Raw genomic sequence first — 15,115 nt, forward strand, 5'->3', positions numbered from 1 at the left:
AGGCTGTCCAGCCAGGCTGCTGGGGAGCGTGTTTGAAAAGCACGTGTCTGGGTTATCAACAGCTAGGAACTTGCTTGAATCTCAGGGGTTTGTTTCAGTTCTGTGAGACAAAAGCATTGTTTTTGCAAAACTTAGCTTTACTGTTAGTAAACACAATAGACAGAAGATGAAAATTTCTCTTGTTCTGGCCACAGCTTGCAGGCTCCTGTGTAACCAGTACAGCTGAGGGGAGGGAGAGCCGCTGGGAATGCCTGGGAGTGAGAGCTGATGTGGTTTGCCTGTAAACCAGGAAAGTTTAGCAGCTACGGATGGGCTGTCTTGCCTCATTATAGTCGAGTTTCTTAGTACGAGAGATCTGACTTACTGGCCAAAACCCTCTGTGCCGTTGTGGCGCAGCACGTTCTGGGTCCTTCCACACCCTGAGCTTGCCCACATGTCCCTCCCGCTCTTCGCCTGAGCTTTGAAAAAATGTAATTTACTCCTGAGGTAGCATTTTAAATATTAGTGAGGTTACATTTTCTGTTGTTTGCCCTGAGATCAAGTGCACAGGTGGGCGGGCAGGCCGTGAGGAGTTGGTGGGGTTGCCTGGGCAGCACGCTGCAGGCCTGTAGGCCGTGTCCCACCGCGTGCAGGCCTCTTTCCAGGGTAGTGGCAAAATGGGTGCTGTGGTAGGAGAAACAGGCAAAGCACCACAGGTAAGATGAGTTCGTTTACTTGAAAAATCCTAGGGAGTTGTGCTGGGGGATAACAACAACAAAAAGAGCCGTGTTGGGCAAGTTACACCAGAAACTCTGCAAGGTTTCTGTGCTTGCTCTGTGAGCCTGCACAAGTCCAGCCTCTGCATCACTGACAGACCGACCTACCTCGCTGCTGGGTCTGAGCACAAGTGCTCGCTGTGTACCCTCTTGTCTGGAACATGACACGCTAAAAATACCGTGCTTTGGACTGGTGAGCCTACAATGAACGTACTGGTAATGCTCTTTCTGCTCCTTGTTGAGTGCTCCTTACTGAGTCATCTTTAGACATTCCTTTGTATTTCTCTGTATTTAGTTTAAATGCTTGAGTAGTAAGGACATGCTGCATTACTGTTTCCATCAAAATAAAAGCTCAACAAATAATCATAAAAAAGGAAGTGTAAGTGAAAGCATTCTGAACAATAATCTGCTTCTAATTTTTTGGGGGAAGGTTTTTTGATTGCTTCTCTTTCTTTTCCATTGAGACCAACTTACTTGCTAATGCATATATTTTATCTGAAAATAAACTAGCTAGTTTAAAAGTTTTTTTTTTTCTTTTCCTTGTATTCACATAATAGGAAGCTTTTCTGAGAAAATATATGAAAGGGATGAGGGCAGAGACATTCAAGGGCCACCAAGAAAGCAAAGAAAACTGTACATTAATGATGTAATAAATTCAACCTGCCTAAGCAGGTTTATTTTAGTCCAAAAGACCCCGTCCTTGCCTGTCTGGTACAGCACTGTCCACTGTGGGCTGGAAATTGGCTCTCAGTGGGGTTGCAGACCCTGGCCTTTCCTGGGCAGAAGGCGACTGCACGATGTGCAGTGTCTGCTCACACAGTCAGCGAGCATTGGGCTCCTCGTGCGTGTGCCGGGCTGGCTGCGGGCAGGTTTTTGGGGAGCACCTGGGCTGATCTGCTGCCTGCTTGTCTGAAGCACCCGTCTCCCCCTGTCTGTGACACGGCCAGAGCTCGCAAACCCAGTTGCGGTGTAGTAAAGTATGAAAAGTGTTTCGGCTGAGGTGATGTGGCCTGGAAGGGTAGTGTGAAGAAGAGAGGGAAAGTCTGTTTAAAAAATGAAACGAACCTTTAAAGCTACTTAAAAACTATTCAGAAACAGAGAAATAGTCTGACTCACTTCTTTAAATAGAAGATGTAAATATTCCTTCAGAGAAGGAGAAAGCAGCGAATGGTAAGTATATTTCAAATGCTGGAAACAGACTAAATTAGAGTGGCAGACTTCTGTTCCTGCCCTCGCTCAGAGTGAGCGAATCGCTCTCGTCTGTCCCCGACTTGACAAGACTGGACAGAAGGATGCTCGTGCCTCTTGGTTCTTCCAGCCTGGCATAGCCTTCCAAAAGGAAGATCGCACGAAACAATCTCTTCAGTTATCAGGTACAGTGGAGGCAGTTTTTGATCCATCTCCCGCAATAGCTAATAACTCATGTTGGCATAGTTTCAGCATGTTACGAAAGCAGCCTAGATTTCTGTCTGTTGTGTTGCGAACAGGAGATTGTGGAGAGCGGAACTCGCCATAGCAGGGTTTGTAGATTTTTATATAAATATGTTTATACATACATGGTGTGAGTGTTACTTGGTCATTAGGTAGAGGTTTTTGTCTTTGCTCAGGTGTCTGTTGTCAGTAAATTGCTGTGTTTTCACTGGGGTGTGTGAAATTGTGTTCAGCTGTTCTGTTATCAGATGTTAGAGAGGCCAGGATGGTGAGAGTGAGGTTACTGCAGTACGGGGGCAGCGGTTCCTGGGCATTAACCTGTGTGTTCTGAGGTACTTAGAAAACTACAGGCAGCACATATTTCAGATCCTGTAATTCGTTTTGGATATCCGTAGTAAACACGATATACGGCTTCAGTAACGGTGGATGTGGTGGAGTCAGTGATTGCAACAATCTCTAGCGATAAGGTACGGTTTATGTAGCATCGGCTTTAGTACAGGGCATTCATTTGGGAAAGAGGAAACTTGGGTGGTGGGGGAGGCTTGACAGATAAGGCAAATGTATTTTACAGATCATCCCAATAGAAACACACAGTAGGATTTCTTTTTTTTTTTTTTCCTCTGGTCTTGTTTTCCTAATTAAAAATTTAGCTGTGCTTCAGCTGTGAAATGTTTTAAAACAGTCAGGAAGATAACCTGTCTTGTTTCGGAATATGTATTGAATTATGTTACAGCTGTTAATAAAATAGAGAATATGCCCACAACAAAAAAATGTAATGGATGGAAAAGCTGTCTGAAGATGTAGCACAATAAAGGTGAATGCAATTCAGCCATTAGTGAAGGGATTAAAACCCCTGTTTATGAGAGAGGGAGGCTTTCCACTGGGACGTAGTCTGCTCTGTGGCTGGCTTTTTGTCTCTAGTGAATTGAGACAGCTCTTCCAGAGCATTTCTGAAGCTCAGCGCTGATGATTTGTATTCTCTTGGAGAGTAATTTGTCAGGAAATGAACAGCAATACGCTCTGTGTTTGCTGGAGTAGTACAGACAAGTCCAGGTAAAGGCTTACTTCTTGAGGTGAAGTCGTTTTAAACTTTCCATCCAAAAAAATATGTATTTTTTTTTCCCATTTCAGGTACTTTAGTAAGAAGTTTTGAGGTTGCATTAAACTGAGAGGGTCAGAGCTTCAAGCTAAATCTTAGTTCACGGAGAGTGTATTGCTAGTGAGAGATCACCATTTTAGAAGTAGTAAAATAATTTGGAAACTTGCTAAGTTTTGTCTAAGGGTTGCAAAATTTCATTGTGATAGTTTTAAGTAAATATTTGGAAAAAGTGGAAATAAAAAAAAAAAATAAGCAGAAGGTTAAATTCCCCCCCTGGTGAAGTGGTCACTTTTCTGGAATAAGACTTGACAGCTTCTAAGGGAAAACTTTAGGATTGCTTTCTAGCAAAAGCTAGAAAGAAAATAAGCATTCAGTTCTCATTCAGTTCTTTTTTTTTTTTTTTTTTCTTTTGGGAAGGGGTGGTGTTCAGGTTTGTCTAGTTTTTTCTTTTCCCTCTTCACTATTTTTGCAGTTCGGCAACTGAACAGAGAAGCCCATTAATCTTCAGGTCCAGCCCTAAGAGCCTTGAGGATTCCTGTCTTCCTGTTATTTCTGCTCTTGTGTCGAGTTGGGCATGATTCTCTTTCTTCTTTTCAAGTATTGGGCCTAAATTAGGTATTAGAAACATGTGTTTGATGGGATAACTCTCAAATAAGGGTTTTTGAGGCTTCTGTTGACAGTTTAGATCATGCTGTGGTTTGTGTTTTGTGTCTGTGGAGCTTGGGGCTGGAGTTGGGTAGGGACAGATTTCTTTGCAGCAGTCAGTGCAGCGTCTCACTAATTTGTCTCGTTTTGCTAAATGCAGAGAGATCTGAAACGAGTCTCAAATGTTGGGTCAGTGTGCTGCAGTGAGCAAGAAAGATGTGGGCTGGGACAGTCCACCGTGCTGAGGCTAACCTGGTGGAAGAAAGCAAATGCAGAGGAGCTTTAGGAGTTGACGGAGAGTGGTGAGGTAAATGTGTGGTTCGTGGAAAGGAAAACAGTAGATGTGTGTTTAAAATAATAGGAAACTACTCATACTAAGTGGTTGTTTGCAAAGATGGGAGTCTGGCGTGGGGACAAGGAAAAGGGGTTGGTGTGTGAGTGACATGAGATGGTGGCGATTTGGAGCTGATACATGACGGGGGAAGGAGTTTTGGTGGGTGAAAACAAGAAAGAGAAGAGGTAAACAAGAAGGCTGGTGTTGAGAAACAGGCTCGGACCGCAAATGTGTGCGGAAAGCCAATGGATTGAAACCTCTGAATGACAAGGAGGGGAGAAAAGACATGAAAAAGAGACATGATGCAGCTTCGATTTTAGTGAGCGGCAACAAAGAGGATGTTTTATGTCACTCTGATCATGATGGAAATAGAAGCTAGAAAGGAGAGGAAACTTTAATGAACAAATAAGATGGAGACAGAAATGGCATGTCAAATACTTTTTCTCTTCCCTTAACGTAAAATAGTAACAAAAAAATACACTCTCACCCCTCCAAAAGCCAGGCAATTCACTCTCCACCCCGTTTTATATATTTGGGCACAGCAGTAGTAATATATCACGTCAAATTCATCTGATATATGTGCTTATATCATGTCTAATCTTGGCAGGAAGTACAACACTAATTACGCTTACTGTCAAGTTGATTGCCTCTTCCCTGCACGGCGCTAGCTCAGCCCGGCTCTCTCTCCGTTTACATAGGTGTAACTTTTTGTCTTTTTCTTTGGATCATTCTCGGCTCTGGAGTACCCTTTCTCTGGGTCTAGAGGAATCTCGGCCTGTCAGTCTTCCAGATGAGCTGTAACGACTTTCCTGTCAGGGATGTTTAACACAGAAGTATCGATGGGTTGAAATTGATGATTTGTTTTTGACTGTATGGGGTACGTTTTTTTTTGTGTGTGTGTGGGAATTTTTGCCTCGTAAAAGACAGCATGTGTTAATTATACTTCGAAAAGAAAGTGCAAGATGCCCATGTGGGTCAGTTCTGAAGATACCATGCTCAGTTTTTCTCCTTGTTTGGTGGTTTTAAAGTAAAAATTAGATGAAGGCAATGAATAGTAATTACATTAATTTGATTTTGTGACATTTCCTTAGGAATGTTCCTAAAAGAAGCAACAGCGAAGCTGGGCATATAATTTTGAGGAAAAGAAAGGGGGGCAGGAAAATGGAGCGGGGAGCAGTGTCAGTAGAAAGAAAGGAAATTGAACCGAACACTGCGGCTTCGCTGAAAATAATCATAGCACTGGTCATCCTCCTGCGGAGGAGGAGGAGGAGGAATGCAGCATGGGATGCGAAACTTCATGCTGCTCTGAAAGCATTTTCAATGCTATTTGCTAAAATACCTCTGGAAGGGAGAACATCAAAACTGAAGTGATTTGGAAATGCTAGCAGAATTTGGAAAGCATCTGGTCCTGAAGAGAAGAGCGTGTTTGGAGGTGAAAGCTTTGGGAATTACTTCTCTGAAACTGACTCCAGTTTGCGGTTAGGATTATTGCACGTCTGCCTTAGGAAGATGCAAATAGTTACTGTTTTCAGCTAAACTTAAAAAGAAAAATCTGAATAACCCTACTGGGACTGAGAGCTAAAGGTCAGAAACTTTGAATAGCAGCATTAATTGCTCCCTTTAAAGGATAACGGATCGGAATCTTTAAGGGCTTGCTTGTGGAGGAGGGCGATGGTAATGCCCGTAAGGGATGACACAGCAAGATCCCAAAAATGGGGGCTGTTTTTTTCCTTGCTACTCCAAAATCAGATCAACACGCTGGTAACTTGGGTGTTAACTGTCTGAAGTGTTGTGGCATTACGTTAGTTGTGTGCTGCGTTTAGGACTTCCCATTCCCTTGCCACAGACGATGCAGGATCAAGCTCGAAGAAACGGCAACAGCAGGAATTAGGTAGTGCAGCACATACCATCAGTGCCTTGAGCCATCCAGCGTAGAGACCACTCTGTAGGTGTGGGTTTTTTTTTTTGTGTGTTAAATTTTGGTAAAAAGTTCCTGATACGGTATTATTACAGCCTTTCAGTAAATGTCATGCTTGATCTTCCATCTTCAGGCTGGCATCTTTGTGTTTGCGAGTTATGCTCTGTTCTCTCTAGTTGATGTTTTAATGTTACAGGATTATTAAAGAGGTATGTTGGCTTAAAATACATGAAGTATCCTATGTATGCTTGCACTATGTTGCTGAATGCTTACCATTGGTTCAGGCTATATTGGAAACGTGTAAATATTCAGGGAATCGGGGATATGTGGTAGAACTTGCTATTGAAATAGATCATGGTGTTCATTGTGGCAATAATTTTTAAGGAACTTGGATTTCCTCAGCTGCTTGTAGGATTCTGTATAATGATAGTGAAGCTATTTCTGCTTTCCTTCTCTAACTAACGTATTCAATAGATTAATTGCATGCTTATTTGTGCAAGCAAGGGTTTGGAAATAAAAAGTTTCCCTGTGTTGCAGAAAGAATTAACTTCTTCATCATTTCTACAGTTCTTTTTGCAAAAGAATCTTTTGTAAAGTCACTCGACGCTAAATTTTTTTCCAGGCTTTCCTCACCGCTGTGATGCTCTCACTACTCTGCCTCCCTCCCTGTGTCCTTAGAAAGAATCCTCTCATCTCTAGGGAAGGAGGAGAATTGTAGGGGAAATATGATGATTTGCAAACAAGATTTAAAAAAAAAAAAATCTTTAAATTGGTTTAACTTTGTAACAACAGGTGGCAGAATTTTTTCTTCCTCTTTATTGCAGATATGCTTGTTGATGATCTGTGGAAAACTATTTAGATTTGGCTATTGCAGTTATTTTTCCAATATGCCTTTTAGACTTAGTCACTTGGAGCTTGTTTTCAGTGGAGCACTTCCTAGAGTTTGTAAGAAATCCTATTGGACTATGTAATGATGTGTTTGGATTAAATTTCCTCCCTTTTGCGTGTTCTACAGGAAAACGTATTTCCTATTAGGCTGGTAGAGAGTTGTAAGGGATAGATTTTGTTTGCGTTTGAAATGGCAGAAGTCTCCTACGCCAGTCCATGAAATTCTTGGGTATTCGAGGGAGGCAAGTGAGCGCAGCCCAGCGCCTTGCCTTTCCCCTGCTCCTCTTCCAGCTGTGCTCTGGTTAAATGTGTGTGGATGTCTGCAGGTGGACACAGCTCAGAAAGTCTGGAGGCTGGCTGTCTTGCCGGGTGCTGTGTGGTAAGTGAAACATGAGGTTCTGTATCTAAAGAAGGTTAAAGACTTGTTTCCAAAGAAACACACTTCAGACTCTAGCAAGACCCTTCGACTACGTAAATGATGTTGATTTTTGCATTTCCCTGTTTATCTGTCAGAATAGTTTCATGAATTCTGTAAGGACGGTGGGGGCTTCTTTATTGGACCAAATAAGAATGAAGAAGGCAGGCATTTAAGCCTGAACTCAACTTTAAGTACTTTAGGTGTTTCTGTACAACAAGCATGTTTAAGAAATTTTAGCTGATGGCTGTTTGGCAGCATCGAGACCCTGTGCTCAGAGGAGACCGCAGAATGCAGGTGTTTGGGGTTCGGTGTTCTCATTGTAGGCTGAATTTTTGTGCTAACCAGTTCTTTAACTGCCTGTTATCAAAAATGTTTGCCTTTTTAGTGGATTCAGATCCCCTAAGATAAGTAGCTGCGGGTTGAAATACTGGCAGCCTGGCGGTGCATTTAAAGTGGCTCAGTGGATTACTCTTACAATTGTTTGCTATCTGGGGATGCTGCTAGCGGAGCTAAAAACGCTGTGACCTGATCATTATCAAGCTTTTAAAAGGAGGAACAGAAGTATGAGTGTCAAATTCTGCTGAAAATCTTTTTTTTGTGTGTGTGTGTGGGAACTTGCCTGAAATATTTAAAGTAACACTATAACTAATGTCTGACCTTTTAATCAAAACTTTGCTATTCTTCCGGTGCTAGTTTTGTCAAGATATTTTCCAATATAATGCTATCAATGGCAGAGCTTTTTGTATTCTCCTCACCGGATAAATGATTAATGGTCTCAGCACTGCCTTCTGGATCACCTTGTAAGAGGTCTCCTTCATCAATCTGGCAAGGGGATTGTATGGCAGTTTGCACCCTAATTACAGTCCCCAGCTGGGGATGTGCTGTTTAACAGATTACTTGCAGTGGAAGTACAGTCGGCGTGGATATAGATGACCATGGAGTTGTTTGGTGCTCGGATGCAACAATTTGATTTCCTTTCTAGAACAAAAAAAATCCACTTCATATAAACAGTGCAACAGACAAACGCGTTTAGCTGGAATTAACTCTGTAACTTAAAGGTTTAATAATAACAACAGTTCTGTGTTTCCCTGTTTTCATCTCTTCCTTTGCTTTCTTTCGCAGTCTTACAGACGAGGGCAGTACTGCGAGTCAGAAATTTATATTACCAACAGAAACATTAAGGTTCCACAGGGCAAAACAAAAGTGATTCAAAAGGTGCTTTTATAGATAATAAGTTTTAGTGTTGAACAGTTTACCCAGAAGAAAACAGATTATTTCTAGTGGGCTGTCATTATTGCTGGCTGGTTTTTTTTTTTTTTTTTCTGGCTCATTTGTGGTGTAATACTGCTAGTCAATTAAGATGTATTTCTGTAGGAACCATGAAAGACAACTGCCCTGCTTCCACCAAGCGTATTGCAAAGTGCATGCGCCTACCTATTGCTCGGTCTGACAAATCTGAGTGTACCGCTGAGAAACAGCTTATTTAAGGACTAAGACAGAGAGAAAAACTTGCACAGCATCCCGCCAGGCACAAAGCAAGGTGCCCATTTTGGTATTTGACAATGAGAAGATCTAGTGCTTTGAAAGGATGTAGTTTCTGAATCATTTTGCATATATATCAGTGTTGTAGCAGGCAAAACCAGATAAGGTTGTGAATATCCTGGCAATCTGGAAAAAAATAAGATTTTTTTTTTAATTATAAGGATTTATTTTCATTTTTTTGTTAATTTTATTAAATCAGAGGTTCATCTGGGTACTGATAAATACTCACTGGGTGACATGCACTTGAAGGATAAAGGCAGGGAAAAGTGATAATAGTAGATTGAAGCTGGAGGTAGAAAATGCGTACAATTTGAGCCTATATCCTGAAAAACTAGAACTGAAGAATTGTTGGGATTAATGTTGGTTGATTAAGACTATAGAAGCCTTTAGTTTTGCAGTGGCTGCTGTGAAGGGGTGTGTGTGTGTGTGACTTCCTTCCTCTAACTTGGAGAGGGTAGGAAAAAAGATCCCGCTATTCAGTGAAAAAGGTGAAAAAGTAGTTGAATACATCTGACCTGTGTTTGAGTGCTGTTGGGTGGTAGCAAGTCCTGGAAATCTCTCCACTTCCGAGCTTGTCTCCCGGCATATGGATGAGAGTGGATAGGTGTGTATGTCGGAGGAATTTGTCACTGTCTTGTACATGGATTTCTTGCAAATCAAGGACGAAGTCTTAATTCCTAGAGATGGTCAGATAATGGCTCGTTATACAGTGCATTTATTCTTCTGGATTTCCTTCCCCATGAGAAATGGAGGAATTGACCCCAGAGTTGTCATATGTAATATATATTGTTACATTATCCAGTATCACATGTGCTGTATGGTAAAAACTCTTCTGAGAGTTAGCCATGGGGAAGGCTCAGCTTTATTTGCCCCGTGTTTTTTACCAGTTGAAAATCTTGCTTTTCCGATGGTCTGGTTTCCGTTCACTCCATTACCTCCCATGTGGAGCAAGCAGTCCTTCGATTCCTTGTCCTCTTGGTTAAAAATCAGGCTGCTCAATTTCTTCTTGTTAAAAAGCAGATGCAATACTTCCTTCATATCTGTCTTTCAAATGTGATAGCAGCATGGCTGGTGCTCGTGTGAGCATTCATCATTATTCTGTTTGCAGAAGCAATTGGAAGCAAATGATCCAGGTCGTTGTTATTACTCATATTTTGCGTTCTTTCCAGTTCTGTGGCTTGAGCTCTTATTTGAGCCGCGCTGACACATTGTGAAACAACACATCTCGGTCTGTAGTCATGCATATTAATTGTCAGGTGGTGCACTGCCTCCCGCCGATCTCAGTTTTACCGTGGTGGTTCTTTCAGGTTTTGTTCCAGGACAAATGCATTGTAGGTACTCGGGAGGAAAACATTTTTTCCTAAATTATTTTAGCAAATGGAAACCCTTTTTTACTCTGGCTGAAGACTTTGTCTTGGCTGCAAGCCTGGGAGATTTAAACATTTGCTGTTCCTTTTATTGTTCAAACCTGTGCTGCATATTTTAAGTGAGCAAGCAGTCTGTCAAGTTATTAGAAATCATTACTTTGCCACGGAGTTATTGAATGGATGTGGAAACAGGTGTTTGTCAGTTTTTACCTTCTGGACTGAATATTTTTGATGTTTCAGGAACTCTTACGTGCAGTCAACCATTGTGCTTCATATAGGAGAATGCTTGATTCAGATTATCCGAGCAATCAGGGAGCAGAGATGCGGTTCTGTGATTCATAATTGAAATTTAGCCTTTAGATTAACTTCATTAGTATGCTGTTGAACAAGGACAGGGTGTTAATAAATGAAAAAATCCTTCTGGGTTTAAGCACTGAGTGCCACGGTAGGTCTTTGCAGTTCATTATTAAATTTTTATTTTTGCTGTGACAGCATTATTTTAGATTTGACCGTGCTCTTTTTGTGTTTATTCATCAAAATTGTGCAAATAGTTATGTGAGGAAAAAGAGAGAATAAAACCCAAATTCTCCTAGTTAAGCCACGTTTTTGAGCCATTCTGAGATCCAGAAAAGGAACTTCAGAAAACTAGACTTAAGTTTCCCTTCCAAATGATATTTTAAAGTAACGAGAGAAACCTGACTTATATTCTTAAAGTCCTTTAAACTTTCTGGAGAAGTAGAAAGAAAATAATAGCCTCCAGTCATTAGATGATAGGCTTGTAAATATTTATAAAATTGTGTTTGTTTATCCTACTGAGATGAAAAAGTTTCATTTGTTGTTCCCATGCCCTGATTGCTTTATCAATTCTTGACCTCGATTCTCGTTATTTTTCTGGATCTGGATTTCCTTTAGACCATAGTTCAGCAAAGGACTTAACAGCACTTGAGCGCATTTGAAGTTGCTTGGACTTCAGGTAACTTCTTGAAGCTGACCTTGATTCCCAGAGAGATGCTTTGTTATCGTTCATTATATCTTGTACGTCTCGCAGTAGCCTGTGTGCCATCGGAGTAGATGTGAGTATTCAGACTTCTACGGGTGGAGTTTTTTTTTGTGCAAAATAAAGGTTAATGTAGTTGAACCTGGAGTGACTATGCCGTATCTGCTAGGAAGTTGTTATTGTTTCTATTTGTTAGGCTATTTTTATGTTTTATATAATGCTTTGTATGCTTTGCGTGGTTTTATAGAAGATTTGGACGGATTCTCATTTGTCATACAGACGTGCATTCAAGGAAAGTACATTCAAGGGAAAAATACCGAGTTACCAGAATGGAAAAGAAGATAATAGGAATTTTTGGTTCCTTTCCATCCTCAGAGCTGCTCTTGATCTCCCTAAAGCCTGTATCAGAATATTTCAAGTTAGCTGTACATATGCTCTTCAGTGGAGAGTCGTATACTTGTTGTAGTTCCGTGTACTTTGAGGTAGCATGGCATCTGCTTCTGCAGGGAAGAATTACGAATTTGGCTTTTTTCTCCAGGCAGCCTAGAGAGATGCGCAGATTGCTGAACAACAGAGCAGGTTGGTGTCGGGTTCTTGAAAAGTTGGGAGCAGGGTTTGAACTCCTTACCCGGAGTCTGTACTGGCTTAAAGAAGTTTAGCTCTGGGAAGCTTTGTGACTTATGGCGACGAGGAGTCTTTGTTCTGTGATAAACGCGGTGGTGATGTTTGAAAGTTTGGAAAAGAAAAATGAAGAGAAAAGCAGAAAGTGTTTGTTATGTGTCACATTAAAATCCTTGAGTAATTGTGAAAAGCGTAGACCATGATCTCTTGATGTATTAGTGGGAGATATGTGTTTTTACATTATACTTTTCCGTAGAGATTGGGGTGAGGGTGGTGGGGACTTTTTTTTTCCTTTTTTTTTTAATGCTGAAGGTTATGACTGAGGAAAATTACTTTGTAGGAAGCAGTTTAAGATATATGGAGTTCTATAGCTTCCATTATTTCCTCCTATGGGAGACCAGTCCTAACCAGCGGAAGTAATGCACATCCCAGAATGTTTTAATTTTCAAAAAGAGCTGCTGTTAGGAAACCTTGAATTAAGATCGAGGGCTACACTTTGTGGAGTAGGGGAAATGTAGCCATTGCTAGCTTCTAGCTTATTGTAGCCACTTCATGGAGGAAGTGAAATATTTGACTTTTAGAGGGATGTTAGATAAAATAAAAATCAAGTTTACCCCCCTTTTTTTTTAACCTGGAAGACACAATTTTGAGTATTTGTGATGTGTTTGAGCCAGTACCCAGTGTATAAGTGTGTTTTTTTTTTTTTTTTTTTTCTTGAAACGGGTAGCCTCATCTGTAAGAGCCTGTGCTTTTCTGAGAGGAAACCATGCATATAGGAGAAAGAGAGAAAAAGAAGTAAATCAGACAACTGCAGAGTTCAGGTACCATCTGATAGTATGAAGTTTGAATGACAACCTAGCTTCTTAAAGACCAACAGATAATGTTGGTCTCCCTGTTGTCATTAACATTACACTCAAATGCCAAGAGAACAAGCAGTTTGTGAAGATACACAAATAAGGGGAGATGATGACTTTGCCTCACTTAAGGAGGTTTCCAGTAGGAAAACAGTATGAGAGGGGGGGAAAAAAGTCACTTGAAGAGGTTGGAAAAAAAAACAGGGAACCACTGCTGGTATGGATTTCCAGCAAGATGGTGGATGCAGGTAATAAATTCCCTGGGGATGCTCAGGAGCCAGATGTGCTCTCCAATATTTTGTTTTGTATAACGGAGAACTCTTCTTGTTACCAACACTTTTCTACTCATCCTGATCCTTAGATTGTGAGCAATCCTCTGGCCTTGCTGGAGGAAATATGGGGAATATGTTCGGTCTTCGCATGCCCTGGAAAAGTTGTGTCCAAGCTAGGGTGCCTACTGCTAGCTCACAACTGCCCTTGCTCTATGGATTTGTCACGCTTCTGAAAGAGAATTGCTTGTTTTTATCCAGGTAACTCAAGATCATGCTTACCTCAAAACAGTTATTGCTAAATGCAAATACTGATTTATTTACAAAATTCAAAATAGTAAAATTGCAGATGGGGAAAAAATGAGTTAAAGCCTTCCTTTACTTGCATATTTATGAAGGTTAAACTGGAAAGATTTTTCTTCCTTTTTCTACCTGATATTCTGGAGCATTTCTTGGTGGTCAAGTGTTTCATTTTCTTGCACTCCTGATGCTTCTGATAGCGTTAATTGGAGAGTTTTCATAAGTATGCTTGCACTTATGGTCAATCTCTCTTTTGAGGTCTGACAAGATACATAGACAGATTAACCTTTTAATCAAAATCTAGTTTATTATTCAGGGGTTAGTGTGACCAGTCACCTTAATTAAAGTAGGCATTGCTTTATTTCTTTGGAAATCCAAATGTACATCACTTCCTATATTTAATTGACTACTTAATTACTCCATGCTTCAATGAAGGCTAAAACCCTTCTCTTCCATCTCTTTGATGACTTGTTGATTAACCCAGTGCAAGATATCGCCTCTAGTGAGTCTTGTATCATGCTGCATACTAACTAGGATACAAGCAATAAACTCTGATAGTAGATACAAGTATCTAAAATGTTTGTTGCATGTTAATGGTTCTTGCCTGAGGCCATGATGTAGTAACAGCTACCTGACCTGGCATGGTTGAGCCCAACCATACGTTCTCTAAGAATGTTATACTGGATAGATAGCCTTATTCAAACTACGAGTGAGAGTAAAGTTTAGTTTGTGTAGGACAAGTGTGTATGATGTGCAACCATGAGGGAAAACCTCTTGCTGCTTGAGCGTACAACACCTCTAATGCATTCTCAGTCTCTGTGCCCTTTTTGCCCTCATCACCTCTTTGTATGAATGCAGCCAAAAGAGAAAATACAAAACATGAAAGTTTTGAAACCAACTGAAGTCAGTGTAAGGCTTCTTGTTGATTTAAGCGTGAATGGTTTTGTATTTAGCTTTAAATAAATTTCCTGCTCTAGAGGCACTATCTGGAAATAAAGTGTATTTCAGCTACCTTCCTGGTTCTCTCGTATCATAGTAATATGATGTCTGAGAATCAACATACTTTGAAATAACCTTAGTGAAAATGAAAAACCTTGAGTAGAGTCTGTTTTCAGCTTTCAATATTATTACTTTGATATTCCAGATTTTTATATATATATATATTTATATTTGTGTGTGTGTGTATATATATATGTGTATATATATAGTAGTTTGTAAAATCATAGCCTTAGCTTACTTGTGGAAAGTATCTGGTAGGTAGTTTCTACTGAAAAAAAGCTTAATCTTTGGATTCACTGATCCTCTCTTCTAGCCAGAGCTGTCACTTCCTTCAGGTCAGTTCAGGCACACTATAAATCAGTACCTGCTGACTAGTCAATCAGCGATTGATTCGATTTTGCAGCACTGGAAGGCAGTCTTCGCTGGTTTAAAACAGAGTTAAAGTGGTCTAAAAGGACTGAGCGTGTGAGTTCTGGAGCCAAGACTTGTGTCACTGGTTTGCAGGCAAATAACTTTATATTTACCATGTAGAAATGGTCTTTGTGCTGGAATCTTTCTCTCTCTCTCTCTTTTCTTTTTTCGTTGTCCCATGTTAAACTTGATTGTTCTTTTTTGGGACCTGATACTCGTATCATATTCAGTGTTGTTCAACTTCCCTGGTATCTGGAAGTGCTCAGG

At 40.6% G+C, this 15,115-nt stretch overlaps 1 protein-coding gene across 10 annotated transcripts in view; it reads left to right on the forward strand.

Moving 5' to 3' along the window:
* THSD7B (thrombospondin type 1 domain containing 7B) overlaps positions 1 to 15,115 on the forward strand; it is a 456,617-nt gene that overhangs the window by 139,136 nt on the left and 302,366 nt on the right. The window contains exon 1 of one of the 10 annotated variants that reach the window (XM_080600719.1): positions 2,424 to 2,653. The exons of 5 other annotated variants lie outside the window; for them this stretch is intronic. The gene's annotated coding sequence lies outside the window, so the exon portion shown is untranslated. Of the gene's footprint in view, positions 1 to 2,423; positions 2,654 to 2,681; positions 3,240 to 15,115 lie in introns of those variants that run through there. 4 more of the 10 variants (XM_080600721.1, XM_080600713.1, XM_080600712.1 and 1 more) reach the window with 4 other exon arrangements.

This window comes from Anser brachyrhynchus (assembly GCF_964034855.1).
Source record: "Anser brachyrhynchus genome assembly, chromosome: 7".
Classification (NCBI taxonomy): Eukaryota; Metazoa; Chordata; class Aves; order Anseriformes; family Anatidae; genus Anser; species Anser brachyrhynchus.